Source organism: Sebastes fasciatus, chromosome 11, assembly GCF_043250625.1.
Source record: "Sebastes fasciatus isolate fSebFas1 chromosome 11, fSebFas1.pri, whole genome shotgun sequence".
NCBI lineage: Eukaryota > Metazoa > Chordata > Actinopteri > Perciformes > Sebastidae > Sebastes > Sebastes fasciatus.
The window spans coordinates 2,937,571-2,957,936 of NC_133805.1; the positions used below are offsets into that span (position 1 = coordinate 2,937,571).

The 20,366-nt window shown below is 41.0% G+C and overlaps 1 protein-coding gene and 1 pseudogene across 1 annotated transcript in view; one reads left to right on the plus strand and one right to left on the minus strand.

Moving 5' to 3' along the window:
* LOC141776397 (tripartite motif-containing protein 16-like) overlaps nt 1-20,315 on the plus strand; it is a 39,267-nt gene extending 18,952 nt beyond the window's left edge. The window contains exon 2 of the mRNA XM_074649928.1: nt 19,828-20,315. The gene's annotated coding sequence lies outside the window, so the exon portion shown is untranslated. The remainder of the gene's footprint in view (nt 1-19,827) is intronic.
* Nucleotides 4,558-16,931, minus strand: LOC141776249 (P2Y purinoceptor 14-like; annotated as a pseudogene).
* Nucleotides 20,316-20,366: the final 51 nt, after the last annotated feature.

Here is a 20,366-nt window from a genome sequence, read left to right on the forward strand (position 1 = left end):
ATTTGCCTACACTGTCCATACCTGCAGATGAGTGTGTCTTTGTTTGTGTTGTGTTGACGTTTCCTGTAGGTTAGGTTATGGTTATGGTTGGTGGCTAACCCTCTGAGACCCACAGTAGACCTGTTCTAGTCTTCTTTTAGGGGGGTCCAGGTGGTCTTTAGGGGGAGATAGCAGGTCAACAGTAGATGTCACATAGAAGTGGTGAACATCATCTGAAAGCTGGAACCTGAAGATTAATCTGAGATGCAGCTCAGCTCTGTGTGTCAAGAAATAAACCATCCCCATGCTCTATTATGTCTCGCAAGTTGTTGCAGCAATTTTTGGGGTTGATATCATTTGTTACACAGATCTGGTGCTAAGTTTAACCATTTTTTACCACTGGAGAATTGATAAAAATGATCAATAATCCCTCTAAAATACCACATTAAGACACCAAGACCTTGAGGAACACCAGAGAAAAAGACCATGCTGTGATTTGGGATCAAAAACTTTTGACATTTTGGAGATTTCTGCAAGAATTGGCATTTTTCCGGCGATTGGATGTCGAGCACTTGTGTTGTGTAAACTGCTTAGAAACCCCCTTATTGTCAATCTATAGCTAGGAAAGCCATCCATCCTCTGAATGCTCTAGGTCTCTAGTTTGATCCATCCATCCTCTGAATGCTCTAGGTCTCTAGTCTGATCCATCCATCCTCTGAATGCTCTAGGTCTCTAGTCTGATCCATCCATCCTCTGAATGCTCTAGGTCTCTAGTTTGATCCATCCATCCTCTGAATGCTCTAGGTCTCTAGTTTGATCCATCCATCCTCTGAATGCTCTAGGTCTCTAGTTTGATCCATCCATCCTCTGAATGCTCTAGGTCTCTAGTTTGATCCATCCATCCTCTGAATGCTCTAGGTCTCTAGTCTGATCCATCCATCCTCTGAATGCTCTAGGTCTCTAGTCTGATCCATCCATCCTCTGAATGCTCTAGGTCTCTAGTTTGATCCATCCATCCTCTGAATGCTCTAGGTCTCTAGTTTGATCCATCCATCCTCTGAATGCTCTAGGTCTCTAGTCTGATCCATCCATCCTCTGAATGCTGTAGGTCTCTAGTCTGATCCATCCATCCTCTGAATGCTCTAGGTCTCTAGTCTGATCCATCCATCCTCTGAATGCTCTAGGTCTCTAGTTTGATCCATCCATCCTCTGAATGCTCTAGGTCTCTAGTCTGATCCATCCATCCTCTGAATGCTCTAGGTCTCTAGTTTGATCCATCCATGGGGGCGGCTGTGGCTCAGAGGGTAGAGCAGGTTGTCCACCAATCGGAAGGTCGGTGGTTCGATCCCCGGCTGCTCCGGGTCACATGTCGATGTGTCCTTGAGCAAGACACTTAACCCCAAAAAATTGCTCCCGGAGGCATAGCCATCGGTGTGTGAATGAGTATTTAGATTAAATCCTGATGGGCAAAGTTGGCACCTTAGTAGCCTCTGCCATCAGTGTATGTGAATGTGTGTGTGAATGGGTGAATACTGACATGTAGTGTAAAGCGCTTTGAGTGGTCGGAAGACTAGAAAAGCGCTATATAAGTCCAAGTCCATTTACCATTTACCATCCATCCTCTGAATGCTCTAGGTCTCTAGTTTGATCCATCCATCCTCTGAATGCTCTAGGTCTCTAGTTTGATCCATCCATCCTCTGAATGCTCTAGGTCTCTAGTTTGATCCATCCATCCTCTGAATGCTCTAGGTCTCTAGTTTGTGGCTATAAAGTTTCATGAGGCTTTGATTATCCTAGAGGTCACCAGAGGTCATTTTATACAGTGAGGTCAATGAAATGTCTCCTATGGGGATTAACATCATTTAACCCTTTAGTCTAACTTTGGAGCGTTATTTAACCTCCTTCCCGACAAGCTAAGCTAACATAACTGAACCTGCTGCAGCCTCTGAGAGGCAGTGAAGTCGGCCGCGGTCGCTTGCGTTAACTTGTTATTGCAGCAGAGACTGAATGTTTAGGTGGCGGCTCTGTGTCCACTGTCCACCCACGCCGTCTCTGTCCTGGAAGAGAATGGGAGGAAGAGGAGTCCAGCGGGGAAGAGGAAGATATCAGACCACGAGAGGAGGAAGTGGAGCATCTCTGTTCATCTCTGCTGAAACAACACTGAACATCTGCCCAGTGAGACACAGCTGGTGTTACACAGCACTTATATGATGAATGCTTTTGATACACATGCTTTAATAAAATACTGAAATACTTCTAACCTAAACATGCAGAAGCAGCGTTCAGTTTTTATTCTCCAAATATTTGGAAGAAGCTCCCAGAAACCTGCAGGACCTCCAACTCTGAGTTCTTTTAAATCAAAGCTTCAAACGTTCCTGTTTGCTGCTGCTGCCTTTTATTAAACCAGATAATGATCTTATATACTGCACTAGAGCTTTTACTCTTGTGTGTTATATTCTATTTTAGCTTCTATCCTAGCTTTTATTTTTAGCTTGTTTTTATTTTCTAATCTTTAATGTTTTTATAACTGTTTTAATTATGTCTTAATGTTCTTTTGCACTTTGTCGCAATGTTCTTTAATGTTCAATATTATATTATATTATATAATATTATATTATGTTATATTATATTATACTATATCATATTATATTATGTTATATTATATTATATTATATTGTGTTATATTATACTATATAATATTATATTATATTTTATTAAATTATATTATATTGTATTTTTTTTATTGTATCATATTATACTATATTTTATTTTATTATATCACATCATATTGTATTATATTATAGTTTATTATATTATATTATACTATACTATATTATATTTTATTATATTATATTATATCATATTATATATTTTATTTTATTATATTTTATAATATATTTAAATATATTATATTATATGATATTATATTATATTGTATTTTATTATAGTTTATTTTATTCTATTATATTTTATAATATATTTAATTACACAATATTATATTATATTTTATAATATATTGAATTATATTATATCATATTATATTATATTCCTATATTTGACCAGCTGCACTATTTTATGTTTTAAATTCCCCTTCTTACTTGTGTGATTTTATATTTATTTTATAGCAGCATTAGAGCAGCCTGAGAACAAAAAATATTGCCAACGGCTGCTTCTATGAAATTATTGTGCATATGACAAATAACTTTAATATTAACATCTACTATACAAAAAACTGTTGTTTTGTCTCACTGCATATTACTGTGTGATTTTATTTGATGAGCTGTGTGCTCCGTCTCAAACGTATATAAATATTAAAGTTATTATAATCTAACAGAGAGAAGAGAGTGACCTCAGAGCCACAGAAACCAGATCAGCTGAATTTACTGAGAAGTGGACGGTTGCCGTGGTAACGCCGGAGGAGAACTGAACTCACCAGCCGTCTCTGGTGCCGTGAGTTCGATGCCCAGCGATTGCGTCCACTTTCACTTCCACATCACCACTTCCTGTTCTCTCCTTCACGCTGGTGACTCATCAATAAACACAACTGAGACTGTCAATCATTATTTAATATCTATACTTTAATATATATATACTGATATTTATATACAATTATACAAGTCTGCATTTACACAGGACCACATCTCTATCCTTGATTCCTCTCCTCGTCTCCTCTCCTTGTACCCTCTTTTCTTCTCTCCTTGTCTCCTCTCCCTGTGTCCTGTCCTTATCTCAACTCCTCTCTTGTTTCCTCTCTTTTTCTCCTCTCTCTGTCCTCTCCTTGTGTCTTTCCTTATCTCCTCTCTTCTCTTGCCTCCTCTCCTTGTCTCTTCTCCCTGTGTTGTCTACTTGTCTCATCTACTTGTCTCCTCTCCTTGTCCCCTCTACTTGTCTCTTCTCTTGTCTCTTCTCTTTGTCTCCTCTCCCTGTATCCTGTCATTGTCTCCTTTCCTTATCTCTTCTCCTCTCTCTTTTTGTCTCCTCTCCTTTTCTCTTCTCTTGTCTCTTCTCCCTGTGTCCTCTCTTGCCTCCTCCCCTTTTCTCCTATCCCTTTGTCCTCTCCTTGTTTCCTCTCCTTGTCTCCTCTCTTGTCTACTTTCCTCTCTTGTCTCCTCTCTTTGTGCCTTCTCCTTCCCGACAGTTTCCTCAGCAGTGACTCTATTGTCTCCTCTCTTGTCTCCTCTCCTTATCTCCTCTCCTCCTCTCCTCTCCTTGTCCCCTCTCCTCCTAGACTCTGGCCGGTGGTCAGCGACCTCCTCCTGTCTCTCCTCTCTTGTCTCCTCTGTCCTGTCCTCTCCTTGTCTCCTCTCCTCGTCTCCTCTCCTCCTCTCCTCTCCTTGTCCCCTCTCCTCCTAAATGTGGCTCAGACTCTGGCCGGTGGTCAGCGACCTCCTCCTGTCTCTCCTCTCTTGTCTCCTCTGTCCTCTCCTCTTCTCCTCTCTTGTCCCCTCTCCTTGTCTCCTCTCCTTGTCTCCTCCCCTTGTCTGCTCTCCTCTTAAATGTGGCTCAGACTCTGGTCGGTGGTCAGCGACCTCCTTTTGTCTCTCCTCTCTTGTCTCCTCTGTCCTCTCCTTGTCTCCTCTCTTGTCTCCTCTGTCCTCTCCTCGTCTCCTCTCCTTGTCTACTTGTCTCCTCTCCTTGTCCCCTCTCCTCCTAAATGTGGCTCAGACTCTGGCCGGTGGTCAGCGACCTCCTCCGGTCTCTTCTCGACAGTTTCCTCAGCAGCGACTCTCTGAAGGTTCGGCACATCAGGAAGTAGATGATGGGGTCGAGGCAGACGTTGAGCGCCGACAGGGAGAGCGTCCCCTCCTTCAGCTGGAACAACAGGAAGCGGGCGTCCGGGCTGAAGCCCGACTCCGGCATCTGGCTCAGAGTGTACGGCACGCGGCAGACGTGGTACGGCACGAAGCAGACGAAGAACACCGCCAGGATGCTGAAGATGCTGCGGTTCGACTTCCGGCAGACGTCGCTGTTGTCGCGGCGCACGCGGCGGTAGGACTGGTAGACGCGGCAGGCGATGGAGGCGTAGCAGTAGGCGAGGACCAGCAGGGTCACCCAGAACAGGCCGACGCTGAGGAGCGTGGCCACCCGGTCTTCAGCTGCATGCAGTGCCGCGAGCTCTCCTCGTCGGCCGGCCGGCTGGTCAGCACCACGTTGGGCAGGACGCAGACGAGGAGGAAGCTCCAGGTGAGGAGCGCCAGCACCCGGGCGAAGCCGACGCTCTGCAGGACATGCAGCGAGGACACGCCGCCCAACCGGGACCTGCAGGAGGATGAGGAGGAGGAGGAGGAGGAGGAGGTGTGTCTGACGATCTTAACGTAGCGCTCGAGGCTGATGAGCCCCATGAAGAGGATCCCCACGTACATGGACGAGTAGAAGAGCACGGCGGTGTAGCGGCAGGTGACCACGTGGAGGCGCCAGCCGCCCAGACCCAGCTGAGCCGCCAGCCTGAAGGGGAAGGTGGTCAGCATGAGGAGGTCGGCCACCACCATGTTCTTCAGGTAGACCACCAGGCCCGAGTCACTGGGCACCCTGAAGAAGATCCAGGCGGCCACGCCATTCAGGGACGCCCCGACCACGCAGATCACCAAGTAGAGCGGCGGGAGCACCTGCTGGGTGAAGATGCTGCTGAAGTCTGATTGGTTGCCGGGGAGACGGGTGGCGTTGAGGTGTTCCATCACTGGAAACACACAAACAACACAGTTTGAACATAATGAACAGTAGATGTCACAGTAGAAGTACGTTTCTCTGTCAGGAGAACTCTTAATAAGTCTCTTTTACATTTAACAAAGGCCGTGTCGGTGTGTTAACTCCCCACAGAAGCCTTTTATGTTCATGAACTGAACACACAGCGCTGTGTTTACACGGGGACACGTGCACAAATAAAAAGCGTCTTGAACTCCTGTTTGTCCTGCTGTTCACACACACTTCCCTCCTCCCACCACCGATTCATCCCGGTCCAACACACACTGTGGTCCTCCTCCATCAAACGCCTATAAAAACAGTCCGCGCTGACACCAGGACGCCTTCTGTTTTCCTGTCCTGATTCTTTTATTTTTAGCCCTCGTCTTGTCTCGAACCTGTGACTTCTGCTGTCGCCAAATGATTGTTTCCCCGAGTTGATCTGTACAGAAGTTCAACTTTTAAACACTAAAGCGATCACACGCCGGCTTCTGCTTCTCACTTGGAAACGGTCAATATCAAGTTAATAACTTTAAAAATATCATGATTCTGACTTCCTGTGTTTATGTTATATATTTTTTAATATTATATATTATATATATATTTTGATTTTAAAGTCATAAATTTACGAAAATAAAATGAAGATATTCTGAGTTTAATGGGACACATTTACGAGAAGAAAATCACAAATTTACGTCACATTTTAACTCACAAATTTATAATAATAATAATAATAAATTCAACTTATAAAGCGCTTTTAAAGAACTCAAAGACGCTTATGAGATTTTAAAGTCATTAATTTATGAGGAAAAAACTCCGATATTCTGAGATTAATGTGGCACATTTATGAGAAAAAACTGACAAATTTATGACACATTTTAAAGCCAGAAATTTACGAGAAAAAAACTCACAAATTTGCGAGATTTTAAAGTCATACATTTATGAAAAAAAAACTCAATTTTTATCAATTAATTAATGGTAAAACATAATAATAATAATAAAATAATACATTTATTTTTGCTACATTTAATATCATATTCATTTATCGAGTCATTTATTTATTTATTTATATTTAATTTAATTAATTGATAAAAATGTAACATCATTTGATATTTTTGTTATAATTTGTTTCTTTATTTATTCATAATTAATTAATTAATTCCCTTATTTATTTACTCTTCTGTTTAATTTTTATCTTTTATTTATTTATGTATTTATCTGTATTATTTATTTATTTTGCATTTATTTCGTTTACATTTATTTTCAATATAATTTTTTTTTACATTTAATGACATATTTATTTATTGAGTCATTATATATTTATTTATTTTTTACTTTGGCAGGTGCCATCCTCCATACTTGGGGTCATTATAATATCCTGGCGAGCAGGAAGGAGATCAGGACATTTAATTATCTCATACATCTAGAACAAACTGTCATTTTTCTCCTACACAGACTTTTGTTTTAGCGATTCCTCTAAGCTGACTCATACTTTATTGGCTGGTAATTTGGATGACGCAGACGAACAAGATGCTGATCAGCAGCAACAACTTCTGCTTTCCGCCTTCTAGATGACCTGGCGCAGGAAGTGATGCAACGATCCTCTTCGCTAGAAGAGCTGAACGTTCAGAGGAAGCGTGTTTCTAGATTGTGTGCAACGATTAGAGCTGAAAATAGGGTGGTTTCATCAACTCAGCTCACAGTGAAAAAACAGACGTAGTAGAAAAGGATGTGAGTGATCAACTCGTTATCAGTCAACTCACACAACGAGGGAAAACATCTGGATAAACTCATGGTCCAGATGTTTGTCTCTCTGCCTGTCCACCTGTGTACTGTGAGCTTCATGTATTCAACACCAGTGATTCACAATCAGAAAGAAAAGATGTTTGAGTAGTTTACAACTGTCTGTTGATAATAATGAAATGACAGCTTAATAATTACCTGTAAATGGTGCTAATATTAAAAATAATCATGAACCCGTCAGTCATGAAGGTCACATGGTTTATTACAGAACCGGCTCATGTTGTTAACCAGCGTCTAAAATACTATTTGGAACATCTTTTATTAGTCACATTGATCGTTTTATTGATCAGCTTCAGTGTTGTTGAAATCACAACTTAAACAGATACCAGTACTTCTACTTTATAGCCACCATAATGTCATAAAGTTGTATTTATACTGTACACATTTATTCAGAGAGGCAGACATAATGAAATTATATTTCACTGTTTATTTGATTTTTAATTAAATTTTATTTTATTTATTTTTTATTCATTTCAATATATATTTTGTGGGAGAAACCTGAGCACCAGGAGAATCCCCTTACTGATATATGATGGATTGACTTCTTTTTTTAAACACTCTAATTACCTAAAAATATATTAAAAAAATATTTGGAGGTAATTTAGAGTGTCCAGTTAGACTCATGCATAACTAGGAATTGTGGGAGAAACCTGAGCACCAGGAGAAAACCCCTACTGATATATGATAGATTGACATTTTTTTGAATACTCTAAATTACCACCAAATATATTTAAAAGTCTTTGGGGGTAATTTAGAGTGTCCAGTTAGCCTCACGCATAACTAGGAATTGTGGGAGAAACCTGAGCACGAGGAGAAAAACCCTACTGATATATGATAGATTGACATTTTTTTTGAATACTCTAAATTACCTAAAAATATATTTAAAAAATATTTGGAGGTAATTTAGAGTGTCCAGTTAGCCTCATGCATAACTACGAATTGTGGGAGAAACCTGAGCACCAGGAGAATCCCCTTACTGATATATGATAGATTGAAATTTTTTTGAATACTCTAAATTACCACCAAATATATTAAAAAAATATTTGGAGGTAATTTAGAGTGTCCAGTTAGCCTCATGCATAACTAGGAATTTTGGGAGAAACCTGAGCACCAGGAGAAAACCCCTACTGATATATGATAGATTGAAATTTTTTTGAATACTCTAAATTACCACCAAATATATTTAAAAGTATTTGGGGGTAATTTAGAGTGTCCAGTTAGCCTCACGAATAACTAGGAATTGTGGGAGAAACCTGAGCACCAGGAGAAAACCCTTACTGATATATGATAGATTGAAAAAAAATTGGAATACTCTAAATTACCTAAAATTATATTTAAAAAATATTTGGAGGTAATTTAGAGTGTCCAGTTAGCCTCATGCATAACTAGGAATTTTGGGAGAAACCTGAGCACCAGGAGAAAACCCCTACTGATATATGATAGATTGACATTTTTTTGAATACTCTAAATTACCACCAAATATATTTAAAAGTATTTGGGGGTAATTTAGAGTGTCCGGTTAGCCTCAAGCATAACTAGGAATTGTGGGAGAAACCTGAGCACCAGGAGAAAACCCTTACTGATATATGATAGATTGAAAAAAAATTGGAATACTCTAAATTACCTAAAATTATATTTAAAAAATATTTGGAGGTAATTTAGAGTGTCCAGTTAGCCTCATGCATAACTAGAAACTTTGGGAGAAACCTGATTACCAGGAGAAAACCCCTACTGATATATGATAGATTTAAAAAAAATGTAATACTCTAAATTACCTCCAAATATATTTTAAAAATATTTGGGGGTAATTTAGAGTGTCCAGTTAGCCTCACGCATAACTAGGAATTGTGGGAGAAACCTGAGCACCAGGAGAAAAACCCTACTGATATATGATAGATTGACATTTTTTTTGAATACTCTAAATTACCTAAAAATATATTTAAAAAATATTTGGAGGTAATTTAGAGTGTCCAGTTAGCCTCATGCATAACTACGAATTGTGGGAGAAACCTGAGCACGAGCAGAAAACCCTTACTGATATATGATAGATTGAAATTTTTTTGAATACTCTAAATTACCACCAAATATATTAAAAAAATATTTGGAGGTAATTTAGAGTGTCCAGTTAGCCTCATGCATAACTAGGAATTTTGGGAGAAACCTGAGCACCAGGAGAAAACCCCTACTGATATATGATAGATTGAAATTTTTTTGAATACTCTAAATTACCACCAAATATATTTAAAAGTATTTGGGGGTAATTTAGAGTGTCCAGTTAGCCTCACGCATAACTAGGAATTGTGGGAGAAACCTGAGCACCAGGAGAAAACCCTTACTGATATATGATAGATTGAAAAAAAATTGGAATACTCTAAATTACCTAAAATTATATTTAAAAAATATTTGGAGGTAATTTAGAGTGTCCAGTTAGCCTCATGCATAACTAGAAACTTTGGGAGAAACCTGAGCACCAGGAGAAAACCCCTACTGATATATGATAGATTTAAAAAAAAATGTAATACTCTAAATTACCTCCAAATATATTTTAAAAATATTTGGGGGTAATTTAGAGTGTCCAGTTAGCCTCACGCATAACTAGGAATTGTGGGAGAAACCTGAGCACCAGGAGAAAAACCCTACTGATATATGATAGATTGACATTTTTTTTGAATACTCTAAATTACCTAAAAATATATTTTAAAAATATTTGGAGGTAATTTAGAGTGTCCAGTTAGCCTCATGCATAACTACGAATTGTGGGAGAAACCTGAGCACCAGGAGAAAACCCTTACTGATATATGATAGATTGAAATTTTTTTGAATACTCTAAATTACCACCAAATATATTAAAAAGATATTTGGAGGTAATTTAGAGTGTCCAGTTAGCCTCACGCATAACTAGGAATTCTGGGGAAACCTGAGCACCAGGAGAAAACCCACGCAGACACAGGGAGAATATACAAACTCCCCACAGCCGGACAGGTGGAGGTGTCTCAGTGAGGCTGCAGTGCTAATCACTAATCACTGAGGAGGGATGTAGGGGTGGAGGGACGGTGATGACGTAGAGGATGAGGGGGAGGTTGAGAGAGGAAGGTAAGGGTGGAGGGAAGACGGGAAGGCGAAGGGGGGAGGAAGAGGGATCTGCTGGTATCCAACCTGAGCTGCAGCCTCCTCTACCTGACTGTTGCCGTCACGCTTCAGGAAGAACCTGCGCATCCAGCGAAAACAACCTTTCTTCTTCTCTTTCTTCTCCACCCCCTCCCGCTCCGTCTCTTCCTTTTTCATCTTCTGTAATGTTGTCTCTCGATCCTCGGTCCTCCTGCGAGAAAAGACTCCTCTCATCTTCTTCTTCATTTTCAGGCAGATGTCCTCCAGGAGCTTCTTCTCAACCTCCATGTGTTGGACTGTGGTCTCCAGGCTCTGTTCTCTGTCCGTCAGGTCCTTGTTGACGTCCTCCAACTGACTGACCTTAGTCTTCCAGATCTGGTCTTTTTCTGTCAGGACCTTTGTGACATTGTCCTCCAGAGCCTTGTATTTGGCCTGCCAGGCGTCCTCTCTCTGTCGGAGTTCATCTGCAGAGCTCAACAGCTCGGTTCTGGTCTCCACGAGCTTTTCATTGAGACTCTTCTTCTCCTGGAAGAGACCAAAGATCACAGCGTCCTTATCGCGCTGCTCCTGCTGGAGATCAAAGATCACAGCGTCCTTATCGATCTGCTCCTGGCGGAGATCAAGGATAACAGCGTCCTTATCGTGCTGCTCCTGCCGGAGATCAAAGATCACAGCGTCCTTATCGCGCTGCTCCTGCTGGAGATCAAAGATCACAGCGTCCTTATCGCGCTGCTCCTGCTGGAGATCAAGGATCACAGCGTCCTTATCGCGCTGCTCCTGCCGGAGATCAAAGATCACAGCGTCCTTATCGCGCTGCTCCTGCTGGAGATCAAGGATCACAGCGTCCTTATCGCGCTGCTCCTGCCGGAGATCAAAGATCACAGCGTCCTTATCGCGCTGCTCCTGCTGGAGATCAAGGATAACAGCGTCCTTATCGCGCTGCTCCTGCTGGAGATCAAGGATAACAGCGTCCTTATCGTGCTGCTCCTGCTGGAGATCAAGGATCACAGCGTCCTTATCGATCTGCTCCTGCTGGAGATCAAAGATCACAGCGTCCTTATCGCGCTGCTCCTGCTGGAGATCAAGGATCACAGCGTCCTTATCGCGCTGCTCCTGCTGGAGATCAAGGATCACAGCGTCCTTATCGCGCTGCTCCTGCTGGAGATCAAAGATCACAGCGTCCTTATCGCGCTGCTCCTGCTGGAGATTAAGGATCACAGCGTCCTTATCGCGCTGCTCCTGCCGGAGATCAAGGATAACAGCGTCCTTATCGTGCTGCTCCTGCCGGAGATCAAGGATCACAGCGTCCTTATCGCGCTGCTCCTGCCGGAGATCAAAGATCACAGCGTCCTTATCGCGCTGCTCCTGCTGGAGATCAAGGATAACAGCGTCCTTATCGTGCTGCTCCTGCTGGAGATCAAGGATCACAGCGTCCTTATCGATCTGCTCCTGCCGGAGATCAAAGATCACAGCGTCCTTATCGCGCTGCTCCTGCCGGAGATCAAGGATAACAGCGTCCTTATCGTGCTGCTCCTGCTGGAGATCAAGGATCACAGCGTCCTTATCGATCTGCTCCTGCTGGAGATCAAGGATCACAGCGTCCTTATCGCGCTGCTCCTGCCGGAGATCAAGGATAACAGCGTCCTTATCGTGCTGCTCCTGCTGGAGATCAAAGATCACAGCGTCCTTATCGCGCTGCTCCTGCCGGAGATCAAAGATCACAGCGTCCTTATCGCGCTGCTCCTGCTGGAGATCAAGGATCACAGCGTCCTTATCGCGCTGCTCCTGCTGGAGATCAAGGATAACAGCGTCCTTATCGATCTGCTCCTGCCGGAGATCAAAGATCACAGCGTCCTTATCGCGCTGCTCCTGCCGGAGATCAAGGATAACAGCGTCCTTATCGTGCTGCTCCTGCTGGAGATCAAGGATCACAGCGTCCTTATCGATCTGCTCCTGCTGGAGATCAAGGATCACAGCGTCCTTATCGCGCTGCTCCTGCCGGAGATCAAGGATAACAGCGTCCTTATCGTGCTGCTCCTGCTGGAGATCAAGGATCACAGCGTCCTTATCGCGCTGCTCCTGCCGGAGATCAAAGATCACAGCGTCCTTATCGCGCTGCTCCTGCTGGAGATCAAGGATCACAGCGTCCTTATCGCGCTGCTCCTGCCGGAGATCAAGGATAACAGCGTCCTTATCGCGCTGCTCCTGCTGGAGATCAAGGATCACAGCGTCCTTATCGATCTGCTCCTGCTGGAGATCAAAGATCACAGCGTCCTTATCGCGCTGCTCCTGCTGGAGATCAAGGATCACAGCGTCCTTATCGCGCTGCTCCTGCTGGAGATCAAGGATCACAGCGTCCTTATCGCGCTGCTCCTGCTGGAGATCAAGGATAACAGCGTCCTTATCGCGCTGCTCCTGCTGGAGATCAAGGATCACAGCGTCCTTATCGCGCTGCTCCTGCCGGAGATCAAGGATAACAGCGTCCTTATCGTGCTGCTCCTGCTGGAGATCAAGGATCACAGCGTCCTTATCGATCTGCTCCTGCTGGAGATCAAAGATCACAGCGTCCTTATCGCGCTGCTCCTGCCGGAGATCAAGGATTACAGCGTCCTTATCGATCTGCTCCTGCTGGAGATCAAGGATCACAGCGTCCTTATCGCGCTGCTCCTGCCGGAGATCAAGGATTACAGCGTCCTTATCGATCTGCTCCTGCTGGAGATCAAGGATAACAGCGTCCTTATCGTGCTGCTCCTGCTGGAGATCAAGGATAACAGCGTCCTTATCGTGCTGCTCCTGCCGGAGATCAGGGATTGCAGGGTCCTTATCGTGCTGCTCTTTACGGAGACCACGGATAACAGCGTCCTTATCGCAAATGTGCCACGTCAAATGGTTCACTCTGATCTGGAGTTGAGTCTGCTGCGTCTCCCAGCCTCGCTGCTCCTGCCGGAGATCAAGGATTACAGCGTCCTTATCGATCTGCTCCTGGCGGAGATCAAGGATAACAGCGTCCTTATCGTGCTGCTCCTGCCGGAGATCAGGGATTGCAGGGTCCTTATCGTGCTGCTCTTTACGGAGACCACGGATAACAGCGTCCTTATCGTGCTGCTCCTGGCGGAGACCACGGATAACAGCGTCCTTATCGTGCTGCTCTTTACGGAGACCACGGATAACAGCGTCCTTATCGTGCTGCTCCTGCCGGAGATCAGGGATTGCAGGGTCCTTATCGTGCTGCTCTTTACGGAGACCACGGATAACAGCGTCCTTATCGTGCTGCTCCTGCTGGAGATCAGGGATTGCAGGGTCCTTATCGTGCTGCTCTTTACGGAGACCACGGATAACAGCGTCCTTATCGTGCTGCTCCTGCCGGAGATCAGGGATTGCAGGGTCCTTATCGTGCTGCTCTTTACGGAGACCACGGATAACAGCGTCCTTATCGCGAATGTGCCACGTCAAATGGTTCACTCTGATCTGGAGTTGAGTCTGCTGCGTCTTCCAGCCTCGTTGCTTCTCAGCAAGGTCCAAAGTAAAGTTGTCCTGCAGTTCCTTCTGCTGGGCTTCCAACAGTTGGACTTTTCTTTCCCAGGCGATCTCCTTCAGAGCGTCGTTTTCTTCCTTGAAGGTTTTCAGTTCTTTGGTGAACCAAAGCTCCTTAGAGCTCAGTAACAATGATGCTTGATCCATGGAGATGTAAATAATGTACTCACCCTACAGTCGACTGTCAACGTTAAACTGTTTAACCTGAACGGTAAATTAACCTGAATGTTAAATTAACCTGGATGTTAAATTAACCTGAATGTTAAATTAACCTGAATGTTAAATTAACCTGAATGTTAAATTAACCCGAATGTTAAATTAACCCGAATGTTAAATTAACCTGAATGTTAAATCAGCTTGTCAAAAACTGTCTGGTTCACTAATCTTCTCCTATAAGTAAAATTTTAGATTAAAGCCAAACTCAGCATCACAGGAATCACAGCCGATTCCAGAACATCACATTGTGATGTCATGAGACAGTTTGGAATACAGCCTTACCTGTGATGTCATCACATTCTCATGTCATCATGTCATCACATTCTCATGTCAACATGTCATGAGAATGTGATGACATCACAATGTGATGACATGACGGGTAAGGCTGTATTCTAAACCTCATACTATGCTAGTAGTACGTACTGATTTGGCCAGAATGTAGCATGTAGTACGCAGTATGGAAATCTACAATATGCCAAAAATCCCTGGATGTCGTACTGAAAACACTGTTACAGTAAAAGTTACAGTAAGTATTGTAACAGTGTGGTATTAGTACTTTTACTGCAGTAAAGGATCTGAATACTTACTAAATACGGCATCATTGAGGCTCTCAGGATAATATATATACTGTATATATATATATATATATATAATTTCATCATATATTATTTTTTGATAAATAATAAAATCATCCTTTTTTCTTCTCTCCTCCTCTCGTTCCTCTCTCCTCCGCTTTATATACAGTATATATATATAAATGCATATAAATTATATAAATATGCCTACATGTTAAGTCTAAATCTCTTTGTTTCCTGACTCAAAATAGGTCATAGACGCCTAAAAAGTGTTCCCGACAAAACATCCTGACATGTATTTATATATTTTTTATTTTTTTATGTTTATTTTTTTAATTGAATTGTATTTTTCCGCGTTATTATTATTATTATTATTATTCCCAAAGCACAACAAACCAGACAGAAAACTGTAGTGTGTTTTCTCTTTTAGTTAGTTAGTTAGTTAGTTAGTTAGTTAGTTAGTTAGTTAATTAGTTAGTTAGTTAGTTAGTTAGTTAGTTAGTTAGTTAGTTAGTTAGTTAGTTAGTTAGTTAGTTAGTTGATTAGTTAGTTAGTTAGTTAGTTAGTTAGTTAGTTAGTTAGTTAGTTAGTTGATTAGTTAGTTAGTTAGTTAGTTAGTTAGTTGATTAGTTAGTTAGTTAGTTAGTTAGTTAGTTAGTTAGTTAGTTAGTTAGTTAGTTAGTTAATTAGTTAGTTAGTTAATTAGTTAGTTAGTTAGTTAGTTAGTTAGTTAGTTAGTTAGTTAGTTAGTTAGTTAGTTAGTTGATTAGTTAGTTAGTTAGTTAGTTAGTTAGTTAGTTAGTTAGTTAGTTAGTTAGTTAGTTAGTTAGTTAGTTAGTTGATTAGTTAGTTAGTTAGTTAGTTAGTTAGTTAGTTAGTTAGTTAGTTAGTTAGTTAGTTAGTTAGTTAGTTAATTGGTGAACTCATCAGTCCCTAACTGATATAATTAGTCCAAAAATGTAAAAACAAATTCTATACATTTTAATATATTATGTAGTTAATGTTTCTTCCTGTATTGATAGTAGTTTGTAATAGATATTATAGTAGTTATATACTATATTCATGAGAAAAATATTAAGAAATATTAGTATTTATATGTTATATATATTTTACAGGGCAGTCGATAACAAATTTGCTCAACTTGCGATTTAGTCTGGCCGCTATTCGATCTTTCCGAGGTTGTAGCAGCTCAGTTTTAAAGCTGATGGTATCATAGTAAACTATAAAACCTGATGAATCCATCGGTACCAACCATGTCATACTAGCTTGTAGTGAAGGAGGTTAAATAATGCTCTAAACTAACAACAAATTTTGGCAAAGAAAAACTGTCATGTCCATTTTCAAAGGGGTCCCTTGACCTCTGACCTCAAGCATATATTTAAATACTTGACAAATCTCCCTTTAAGATACATTTTGAACAGATAAAAAAAGTGTGATTAATTTTATTAAATATTTTAATCAATCAACAGGCATATGCAGTATATATATATATATATATAATTCTTTTTTTTCTTTTTTTAAGAAAAACAACTCTACAAATCAAATCTGAATCAGCGTTAAAAACCCACCAAAATGCAAATTTGTGCATAATTTAGGAACAAATTTAGGACAAACAGGCAACATAAATAAATAACCATGAATGAGTGTGGTGATAACTAACAACCACGTTTCATCAGGACACTTTTCTTTCTGTCATCAACGTCTAAAGTCCCAGAAACTGTAGATATATCCTCATATTTTCATGACATTTTCTTAAAAAATTATGACTTTATTCTTTCAATGTCAGATGTTTTATTGCCCCCCCAATCACTGCCATTAATACACCTTCATAATCTGCTTTTTCTGTTCATTTCATGCATGTTTTAAAACTCATGTCATGCAGTAATTATCTAATCTATATCTAAATCTATATCTATATCAATATCTATATCTATCTGAAGTTCAAATGAGTCCACTCACCATATAAACAGTCTGGTGTTCAGTCAGGATCCCGTACAGATGTTGATGTAACTCACTGCTGTTTAAAGTGAAGAGACCTGTGAAGAGTAGTTTAGAGTCTCTGGACAACTTCCACTTCCTCTCTCTCTCTCTCTTTCTCTCTCTCTCTTCCCCTCTCTCTCTCTCTCTCTCTCTCTCTCTCTCTCTCTCTCGCTCTCTCTCTCTCTTTAACTAGAGTCTGCAGCTCTGTGAAGCTAAACTGAGTTAAATGCATCCCAGTGACACTATAACATGCTGAGGCTGATAAACGTCATTAGTTCTGCAGGTATTTGGTCATAAACTGAAGTTATAATATTATATATAATAATATTATAAGTAATATATTCGCCCCAACTTTTTTTGTTTTGTTTTTTATTTATTTAATTTAATTTTTTAAGAAATATGGTTAGGCCGCTATTTGATCTTTCCGAGGTTGTAGTGGCTCAGTTTTAAAGCTGATGGTATCATATGAAACTATTAAACCTGATGAATTCATCGGGACCAACATGTCATACTAGCTTGCCGTGAAGGAGGTTAAGTAACGCTCCAAACTTACGCTAAATTTTGGCGAGGAAAAGCTGTCATCTCTGACCTCTGACCTCAAGCATATTTGCCCACTCCCATGTTGATAAGAGGATTTAATACTTGACAAATCTCCCTTTAAGGTTCATTTTGAGCTGTGGCTCAGAGGGTAGAGCAGGTTGTCCACCAATCGGAAGGTCGGTGGTTCGATCCCCGGCTGCTCCGGGTCACATGTCGATGTGTCCTTGAGCAAGACACTTAACCCCAAAAAATTGCTCCCGGAGGCATAGCCATCGGTGTGTTAATGAGTATTTAGATTAAATCCTGATGGGCAAAGTTGGCACCTTAGTAGCCTCTGCCATCAGTGTATGTGAATGTGTGTGTGAATGGGTGAATACTGACATGTAGTGTAAAGCGCTTTGAGTGGTCGGAAGACTAGAAAAGCGCTATATAAGTCCAAGTCCATTTACCATTTACCATCCATCCTCTGAATGCTCTAGGTCTCTAGTTTGATCCATCCATCCTCTGAATGCTCTAGGTCTCTAGTCTGATTCATCCATCCTCTGAATGCTCTAGGTCTCTAGTTTGTGTCTGTAAAGTTTCATGAGGCTTTGATTATCCTAGAGGTCACCAGAGGTCATTTTATACAGTGAGGTCAATGAAATGTCTCCTATGGGGATTAACATCATTTAACCCTTTAGTCTAACTTTGGAGCGTTATTTAACCTCCTTCCCGACAAGCTAAGCTAACATAACTGAACCTGCTGCAGCCTCTGAGAGGCAGTGAAGTCGGCCGCGGTCGCCTGCGTTAACTTGTTATTGCAGCAGAGACTGAATGTTTAGGTGGCGGCTCTGTGTCCACTGTCCACCCACGCCGTCTCTGTCCTGGAAGAGAATGGGAGGAAGAGGAGTCCAGCGGGGAAGAGGAAGATATCAGACCACGAGAGGAGGAAGTGGAGCATCTCTGTTCATCTCTGCTGAAACAACACTGAACATCTGCCCAGTGAGACACAGCTGGTGTTACACAGCACTTATATGATGAATGCTTTTGATACACATGCTTTAATAAAATACTGAAATACTTCTAACCTAAACATGCAGAAGCAGCGTTCAGTTTTTATTCACCAAATATTTGGAAGAAGCTCCCAGAAACCTGCAGGACCTCCAACTCTGAGTTCTTTTAAATCAAAGCTTCAAACGTTCCTGTTTGCTGCTGCTGCCTTTTATTAAACCAGATAATGATCTTATATACTGCACTAGAGCTTTTACTCTTGTGTGTTATATTCTATTTTAGCTTCTATCCTAGCTTTTATTTTTAGCTTGTTTTTATTTTCTAATCTTTAATGTTTTTATAAATGTTTTAATTATGTCTTAATGTTCTTTTGCACTTTGTCGCAATGTTCTTAAATGTTTATGTAAAGCACTTTGAATTGCCCTGTTGCTGAAATGTGCTCTACAAATAAAGCTGCCTTGTTGCCTAACCTTGCAGACTGTATGTCATGCTGATACCTTTTCACCTTCTATAAAATGTATGACTAGTAAATGTTACCATTTACTATTACTGAATGCAATTTGCTTCATTATAAGTTGTCTTTCAATCAAACATTAAGATATAAGTGGAAAACAACTGTTCACAAAACATGATAGACATGACCACTGACTATTTGTGGAACAATTTAGCCACAAATTCACATCCTGACCAGATACGGTCCAGACATATACTCGCTTTAGACTGAGTCTTGTTCTTTTCATGTCTTCACTGCACAGAGATCAGCTGTCAATCAAACATTATGGGCTCTACTTGTTTTCAAAAAAGCAGCAGAGTTGCGTCTCTTTGCTTCTACACTCTTTGCTTTGACATCTTCTCACGAGTTGTTCTGTAAATGTGTGAGTGTCTTCAGGTGGCGCTCCTTCCTGTGTCTTTTTCACTGCTCATGATGATCTTTGTTCACCTGAACTGATATTTCTCTGCATGAAAATGTGAACTTACAATATTTGTATATATGTGTGTGTGTGTGTGTGTGTGTTGTTGTTTCTCTTCCACTGCACGGGTCTTAAAGGAAGGTCTAGTGATTTATTTCTTATCATAGATATTCTGTTCTCACCACTTTTTGTAAAGATATCTAGAATCACGTTTATTTGTTGGGCGGACTAAATGTTGTCGTCCAGATCGACGTACAAACGAGATACTAAGATGTTTAATGAAAACTGTAATTATCATGATCATAATCAATAAGGAAATCATTATTCTCTGTTACATCGCTGAGATTCTGCTCAAACAAACTGATTGTGTGGATGGAAATGAATCTGTACATGAAATCATTGAACAAGAGTCATTTAACAGACTTTACTGATGGGATGTGTGAACAAACTGAAGGTTTCTATAATCAATAAACAAGAATGAACAAAGTCTTTTCTTCCTGTCTTCATTCCAGAGTATCAGACACAGCTGGTGGAGAACATGTGAAACTACTATGAGAGAATAACTGAGGCCTCCTGAAACACCACAAAGTCCAGAGTTCATGTTCAGAGCAGGAGAGCGTTTGTCAGTCGGTCTCTGTCCTTTCAGCTTTCCTCACTAAAACAGCTTCGTCACACACAAACGAGCAGAGTTTTCTATCACTCGTTGCTGTTTCTTACAGCCGACATTTTCTTTGTGCTCTGAGTCAATAAAGAGGATTTATTACTCATAACCTAAAACTGGATAAACAGTCAGAATTCATTGGGTCAAGTTTGGGTGTGAAGAAGTGTTGTGAAGTCCTTGTTAAGGAACATTGTGTAGATGATTCTTAACATTTGGTTACTAATATTTCCATGTTGTTAAATCAGAGAAATGTTAACCTACAGCCTCAAATCTCACATTCCTTAATACTATTTACAACCTGAGAGTTTAAGTCCAAACTCCTCTCCACCATCTTTCCCATGTGACCTGAATGCAGCATCAGTGTTACAGGGTGTGACTCCTGTGAACAAA